This window comes from Gossypium arboreum, chromosome 13 (assembly GCF_025698485.1).
Source record: "Gossypium arboreum isolate Shixiya-1 chromosome 13, ASM2569848v2, whole genome shotgun sequence".
Lineage (NCBI taxonomy): Eukaryota > Viridiplantae > Streptophyta > Magnoliopsida > Malvales > Malvaceae > Gossypium > Gossypium arboreum.
Genome location: NC_069082.1, coordinates 92,807,293 through 92,816,314, shown reverse-complemented (window position 1 = coordinate 92,816,314; position 9,022 = coordinate 92,807,293).

Here is a 9,022-nt window from a genome sequence, read left to right as displayed (position 1 = left end):
ACCTAGTATTACTCGACCTATTATTCAAAACCCCTATTTTGAATTGAATTAGTCCTTACTAACATCGATCTCTGGAAATGTTAGGTTTGACAATTATAGAAATGAGGACCCCATAGCTTTCCTCCGACAGTTTGAACACATATATAGTATCATTACGTATGCTAGTGTTTCAGCAGAAGTTATCAAATTGCACCTTATTCCTTTCACTTTAGAGGGCTAGGCAAAAGCTTGGTTGGAGGCACTTCTGCCAGATACAATAACAACCTAGACTGTATTTGTGCAACTATTCTTATGCCGCGTGGTGTCGATGGCCTAGGTAATCAATACTTATGAAAAGTTATGTAAATTTAAGCAAGATGCTATTGAGACATTGGGACAGACTTGGGAAAGGTTCAAAACAATTATTGGATCAATATTAGGAGGAGGTGTCAATTTTGCAATCCAATTACTGCATTTTTATTATGGGTTGGATGGACAGAGCAGAAGAAAATTTGATATTATAACTGGATGAAGTATTTGGTCAAAAATCAAAAGAGAAATCATTAACATATTGGAAAGTGTTAATGGAAACGAACTTACATGGGACATTACTTGGGAAATAAAAAATGCCGACCTAGCAGAAGGTATGCCTAAAAAACATAAATCTGATAACCTAGAATTAGAGATGTTAGATTTTATTGAACATAATGAAGATGAACCAGAAGAGGAAAGTTTGGATGATGCTAAACAAGAGAATAATAAGCTAGCCCTTCAACTTGACTAGTGGTGTAAGAGTAGAGAGCAACCAGAGCAACTAGTCCCTATTGTAGCAAAAATGATCCATTCTATTATTAAACCACATGAACTAAAATTGAAACCATTACCTAAGAAATTAAAATATGGATATTTGGAAGAGTAAAGCACCTTATCAATGATAATAGTTGCAGGACTAACTTCTAAATAGGAGGGGGCACTATTGAGTGTATTAAAGACACACAAAAAAGAAATTGTATGGACTATCACTAATAATAAGGGAATCAACCTCGTATTGTGTCAACATAAGATCATATTAGAAGAAGGGAAAAAACTAGTGGTGGATGCACAACATCATTTAAATCCAACTAATAAAGAAGTAGTGAAAAAGGAGTTACTCAAATGGTTGGATGCAGATATTGTTTATGCAATATTTGATAGTGAATGGTTGATCCCTATACAATCTGTTCTAAAGAAAAGAGGATTAGCAGTTTTTGAGAATGATAAGAATGAGTTGATTCTAACAAGGGCAGTTACTGGTTGGAGGGTATGCATTGACTACCGAAAATTATATGATGCAACAAAGAAAAAATCATTTTCCTCTTCCTTTTATTGATCAAATGCTGGATAGATTGGGTGGGAAGGAGTATTACTACATTTATATGACCTTTCGGTACATATGCTTTCAAATGTATGCCATGCGGATTATGTAATGCACCAACAACATTTCTGAGATGCATGACTGTGATTTTTGTCGATATACTGGAAGAAGGCCTCGATGTATTCATGGATGATTTTTTAGTGTATGGAGATTCCTTTCAAGAATTTTTAGACAAGATTATGAAAGAACTGAAAAGATACGAATAAACTAATTTGGTGCTCAATTGGGAAAAATGTCATTTCATGGTAAAAGAAGGGTTGGTTTTTGGACATCAAATACCAAGCAAAGGGTTAGAAATGGAGAAGGAAAAGATTGAAGTCATCAAGAATCTTTCCAATTCCATGATAGCCAGGGAATAAGAAATTTCTTCGGACATGTTGGGTTTTACAAAAGATTTATAAAAAAAAATTGCTCATATATCTAAACCGTTGAATCAACTTCTTTAGAAGGAAACACATTTCATATTTGATTAGGACTGTATTCAAGATTTTGAGGTAATAAAAGAAAAACTAATTTCTGGACCTACCATTATTACTCTTGATTGGTTGGAACATTTTATTATAATTTGCGATGCTAGTGATTATGTTGTAGAAGCAGTGTTGGGGCAAAAAGGAAATAATATATTTTGCGTTATTCATTATACAAGTAAAATACTAAACTCAGCACAGTGTAATTATACTACTACTGAAAAAGAAATGCTCGCTATTGCGTTTGCATGCAAAAAATTCCCTCCCTCTTTAATGGAGAATAAATCTTAAGTCTACACTAATCATCCTCCATTGAAATATGTCATGAAAAAGAAAGAAATGAAAGCTAGAATAATGAGGTGGCTGTTATTGCTTCAAGAGTTTGACTTGTGGGTTATGGAGAGAAAAGGAACGGAAAATCAAATTGTAGATCACTTGTTGAGATTAGAAAATGAAATGAAGGAGAACTCTGAAGAAATAAAAGAAACCTTTATTGATGTATAACTATTTTGGGTAGACATACATCAAATTGATTGTAGGGATAATAAGATACCATGGTATGCTAATTATGTGAATTCTATTATCAGATGATTTTTTCCAATAAATGTATCATGGCAACAAAAGAAGAGAATCATGCACGAATTGAGAAAACATATTTGGGAAGAACCATATGTATTTCGGCAATGTGTTGATTAGCTGGTATGAAGATACATGCCTAAAGAAGAAATAAATGATATTTTATTACAATTTCATACTTCAAACCATGTGGTAGATATTTTAGATGAAAAAAACTGCTTGGAAGATATTACAGTCAGGATTTTATTGGCCAGTAATGAACAGAGATGCTTATGAATTTATGTAGGGATGCAATAGATGTCAAAGGATCGGAAGCAAATCTAAAAAGGATGAAATGCCACAAACGGGAATCTTTGAAGTGGAAGTATTTGATGTTTGGGGAATTGACTTTATGGGCCCTTTTCCAAGTTCTCTTAGAAACTATTACATCTGGTTAGCTGTAAATAATGTTTGTAAATGGGTTGAAGCTATATCGTTACCAAAAAATGATACAAAGTTAGTGGTAGATTTTTCAAGAAAAATATTTTTTCCAGATTTGGAACACCTCGTGTGTAACGCCCTCACTCCTGGGACCGTCGCTAGAGTCGAGCTTGAGGTGTTACTAAACGTAATTCATTAATTAAACAACTCAAACAATTTATTTTTAAAATTTCCAGACAAGCTGGCCAACTTCGTCACAGTCGCTTAAAAATTCATATCTCGAGTTCTGAAACTTGAAATTAAGATGTGTAAATTTTTCTTGAAACTAGACTCATATATCTATCTAATAATTTTTTTTCTAGAATTTTTGAGGGAACCAATTAGTACAGTTTATTAGTTAAAGTCTCCCCTGTTTCAGTGCTTGACCAGTCTGACCCCTGTGTATTAAGAATAAGATATCTACCTGTAAAGAGTTTAAATGGTTATGACGTTTGTTTCTCATAAAACTAGACTCAATAAGGATTTCATAAATGTAAGGTAAAACTCCTAATTATTTTTTTACAATTTCTGGTGAATTTTTAAATTCATAACAGAGGATTCAGAGACCACTATGACCCTGTTCCACCAAAACTTAAATATCTCATAAAATATAACTCATTTACCTGTTTTGTACCATCCATATGAAAGTAGAATCATCAAGCTTAAATTTCATAACTTATTCATAATTTAATTCCATTTCTACTTTTTTAGTGATTTTTCAAATTCACATCGCTGCTGCTGTATGACTCTGTTTTATGGCCAATTTTACCATTCCAAGGATTTTCATGGTTTAGTTAAGACATAAAGCATACGTGTTATCATATATAAACTTGATTAGCAATTCCAATAGCTAATCATTTACAAACCCTTTTCTTACCAAACCATAACCATATCATATGATCATTTATACAAAGTGAGTATATTGCTATACATGCCACACTCAAAATATACAAGCTATTTTACCAATTTAGGTCTTCGGATAGTGTGAACGAGCCTTCGACCTATCCCAATTCTCAAGCTGGATTGTCAAAACTACAATGACGGAAAATGAGAGAGTAAGCATAAATGCTTAGTAAGTTCACATGCAAATAACAAGTAACATAATCATGCCATTCAACATAAACATTATTTGCATAAACAACACCAATACATTCATGTTACATTTGCATTTAATATCTTACTACAATTTCATCATACTAAGTTTTCAACCCGAGGGTTTAAACACATACCTATCAAATTTTCTTATTCACCACACTTACCAATATGTCACCTTCGTATTAGGCATTCTCCTTATTCTATTAGAGATCTCCCATTGAACACATCAGAATATGATTTCGGATACACGGATAATGTGCACATAAGTGCTATACTCATAGCTAAATAAGCTCAATAGCTTTTGAAATCTATGTAGTCAAGCAACCATGTAACCCGCCCATAAACGAACTCGGACTCAACTCAACGAGCTCAGGCGTTCGCATCCATAAGTGAACTCGAACTCAACTCAACGAGCTCGAATGCCTAGTTACATCTCACGAACTCGGACTCAACTCAACGAGTTCGGAACTCAACCATCCTAGTGACATGTCACTTGTACCCTAATCTATTCCAAAGGTTCAAACGGGATTCTTTTCAATTACACATTTTAATCGCCTTCTTCGAAATATAGAAATCGATATTTGCTAACATCTCATACTTATTAAATTATTCACATAATTTGCGTATTAACAAATAATAATTCACAAAGCACAATATTTCATGATAATAAATATCACATCATACAAATATCATTAAATCACTTAAAATAAAAATTATGTTACCTTATTTACACATGAACTTACCCCGATACAAAATATTAACAATCGAGCCTATTCCTCGTAAACTTTGTTTTTCCCTCGATCGCGACTTGAATCTCATTTCTCTTAATCTATAATGCCAAACTAATTTTATTTAATACATACATTCATCAAAATAGCCCTTAGTACGAAATTTGGAAAAATTACCATTTTACCCCAAACTTTCACATATTTGCACTTTTGCCCCAAGGCTTGTAAATTAAACCTCATCCTATTTTCTTATGTTTTATGACATGCTGATCATTTTTCCCTTCTATGGCAACATCAAATTCACACTCTAACATGTACTTATGACTATTAGGTATTTTTACCGATTAAGCTCTTTTTTTTCGTTTTCACTTAAAACCGAGTAGCACAAGTTGTCTAACATAATTTAAAACCTCATATTCTATCATAAAACACCAAAATACACAAATTTCACCTATGGGTATTTTTCCAAATATGAACCCTAGGTTGAATTATTGCTAGCATAAGTTAATTCGAGCTACCGGGATTTCAAAAACATAAAAATCATTAAAAACGGGGCTTGAAATCACTTACTATGTAGCTTGGAAGTTGAAGAAACCCTAGCTATGGAGAGAGGTAAGATTCGTCCATGGCATGGAGAAGATGAACACATTTTGGCCTTATTTTCCCTTTTAATTAATTTTAATTACAAAATGACTAAAATACCCTTAATACCTTTCTTTGAAAATTTTTATGTACAAGCCCATTTTTATCCAAAATTTTAGAAATTGGTCAAATTGCTATTTAGGACCTCCTCATTAATATTACAAAGCAATTTCATACTAAAAACTTCTAGAATACAACTTTTGTAAATTATTCGATTTAGTCCCTAATCTCAACTTAAGCACTTTATGCATAGAATTTCGTCACAAAATTTTCACAGAATCATGCAATCATATCATAAACCTCAAAATAATTATAAAATAATTATTTCTAACTCAAATTTGTGGTCACAAAACCACTATTCTGATTAGGCCCTAATTCAGGAAATTACAACTCTCCCCCCCTTTAAGGATTTTCGTCCTCGAAAATCTTACTAGTAAACAGGTGTGGGTATTGATTTCTCATAGTTTCCTCAGGTTCCCATGTAGTCTCTTCTACCCCGTGCTTTTGCCACAATACTTTCACGAGAGCGACATTTTTATTTTTTAGTTGTTTGAGCTCTCGAGCTAAAATCTTAATCGGTTCTTCTTTGTAAGTCATATCCAGTTATAACTCAATTTCTGTTGGTGAAATTATATGTGAAGGATCCGAGCGATACTGACGTAACATAGATACGTGGAACACATCATCCATCTTCTGTAATTCAGATGGCAATGCTAGCCGATAAGCTACTGGTCAAACTTTTTCAATTATTTCATACGGTCCAATAAAACGCGGACTTAACTTGACCTTCCGTCCAAATCTAAGAACTTTCTTCCATGGAGACACTTTTAAAAATACCTTATCACCAACTTGAAACTCGATTTCCTTTCGTTTCAAATCCGCATAAGATTTCTGTCTATCCGATGCAGCTTTCAAACAATCTCGAATCACTTTCACTTTTTCTTTGGTTTCTTTTATTAGATCAACTCCATAAATCTGATTTTCCTTGAGTTCAGTCCAATACAATGGCGTCTGACATTTACGACCATACAATGCTTCATAAGGTGCCATCTTCAAACTCGTCTGATAACTATTATTATAAGCAAATTCTACCAACGGTAAATACTTTTCCCAACTACCTTGAAATTCCAATACACAACATCTGAGCATGTCTTCAAGAATCTGAATCACTCTCTCTGACTGTCCATCAGTTTGTGGATGAAAGGCAGTACTGAAATTCAACTTCGTACCTAATGCCTCCTGTAACTTTTTCCAAAACTGCGAAGTAAATCTCGGATCTCTATCCGAAATGATTGACAAAGGTATTCCGTGAAGTCTAACATTCTCACTGATATACAATTCAGCCAACTTATTAAGAGAATAATCCGTACGTACCAGAATAAAATGAGCTAATTTAGTCAATCTATCAACTATTACCCATATGGCATCTTTCTTCCTTGGAGTCAACGCCAACCCTGACACAAATCCATGGTAACTCGATCCCACTTCCACTCAGGAATCATGATAGGCTGGAGTAGTCCTGAAGGTACTTGGTGTTTAGCTTTCACTTGTTGACAAATTAAGCACTTTGATACAAACTCGGAGATATCTCTTTTCATTCCACTCCACCAATACATTTTCTTCAAGTCATATACATTTTCGTACTGCCCGGATGAACTGCCAAACAACCATTATGTGCTTCATGCAAAATATTTTGAATCAATTCATCATTTTTCGGTACACAAATTTGGTTTTTAAACATCAAGTAACCATCAGAACCGATTCTGAAATCTGATCCTGTATCAGCTTCACACTGCTTTCTCTTAGCTTGCAAATCTTGGTCATTTTTTTGAGCTTCACAAATCTCTTGTAAAAACATCGGTCTTGCTCTTAACTCTGCTAGAATCGAACCATCATCTGATACCTTTAACTGAGTATTCATAGCTATGAAAGCAAATAGCAACTTTCTGCACAAAGCATCGGCAACCACATTGGCTTTTACCGGATGGTAGTCAATAACAAGCTCGTAATCTTTCAATAACTCCAACCATCTTCGCTGTCTCAAATTGAAGTCTTTTTGTGACATCAAGTACTTAAGACTTTTATGGTCCATATATATTTGACACTTTTCACCATACAGATAATGTTGCCAAATCTTCAAAGCAAACACTATAGTAGCCAATTCCAAGTCATGAGTCAGATAATTCCTTTCGTGAGATTTTAATTGCATCGAAGCATAAGCCACCACTTTTCCTTCTTGCATAAGTACACATCCTAAGCCATTTTGAGAAGCATCACTATACACCACAAATTCTTTACCTGATTCAGGTTGTACCAACATTGGTGCTTCAGTTAATAACTTTTTCAATTCTTCAAAACTCTGTTGACATTCTTCCGTCCACTCAAATTTAACATTCTTTTGGAGTAGTCTAGTCATAGGAGCAGCAATTATAGAAAATCCATTTACAAACCGTCGATAATACCCAGCTAGCCCTAAGAAACTTCTAACCTCGGTTACATTTTTCGGTGGTTTCTAATCAACAATGGCTGAAATTTTACTAGGATCAACCCGTATACCATCACCTGAAACAATATGACCCAAAAATCCAACTTCCCAAAGCCAAAATTCACTTTTACTAAACTTGGCATATAACTGCTTATTTCTCAAAGTTTGCAAAACTATCTTCAAGTGTTCGGCATGCGCGGTCTCATCTTTTGAATAAATTAAGATGTCATCTATAAATACCACAACAAATTTGTCCAAGCATGGCTGAAATATACGATTCATCAAATCCATAAACACAGCAGGAGTATTTATTAACCCGAATGGCATGACTAAAAATTCATAATGACCGTACCTTATTCTAAAAGCAGTTTTAGGTACATTCGACTCTTGCAGCTGGTAGTATCCAGATCTCAAGTCAATCTTTGAAAACCATGTTGCTCTTTTTAGCTGATCAAACAAATCATCAATCCTCAGTAACGGATACTTGTTCTTGATTGTCACCTTGTTTAATTGCCGATAGTGAACACACAATCTCATAGAACCATCCTTCTTCTTCAAAAATAACACAGGAGCAGCCCAAGCTGAAAAACTCGGTCTCATAAAGCCTTTATCAGTCAACTCTTGCAATTGCGACTTTAGTTCTTTCAATTCTGCTGGTGGCATTCTATACGGAGCAATCGAGATCGGAGCTGTTCCCGGTATCAACTCAATACCAAATTCTACTTCCCTGACTGGAGGCAAACCGGCAACTCTTCTGGAAATACATCCGCGAATTCACACACAATTGGCACTGATTCAACTTTCTCTTCAATTTCTTTCGTATTAATTACATATGCCAAATAAGCTTCATAACCCTTCCTCAAATATCTCTGAGCTGACATCGAAGAAATCACACTAGATAATGCCTCTGATTTGCCTGATTCAACCCGCAGAATTTTACCACTTACACACTTTAATTCTATAACCTTTTCTTTGCAATTTACTATAGCATCATGCAATGTCAACCAATCCATACCCAAAATAACATCAAATTCATCAAACGACAACAACATCAAGTCGGCCGAAAAGTAATGACCCCAAATCATTAAAGGACATTTCTTGCATACTTTATCAACTATCACACATCTGCCTAATGGATTCGACACTCTAATCATAAATTCTATGTACTCAACAGGTA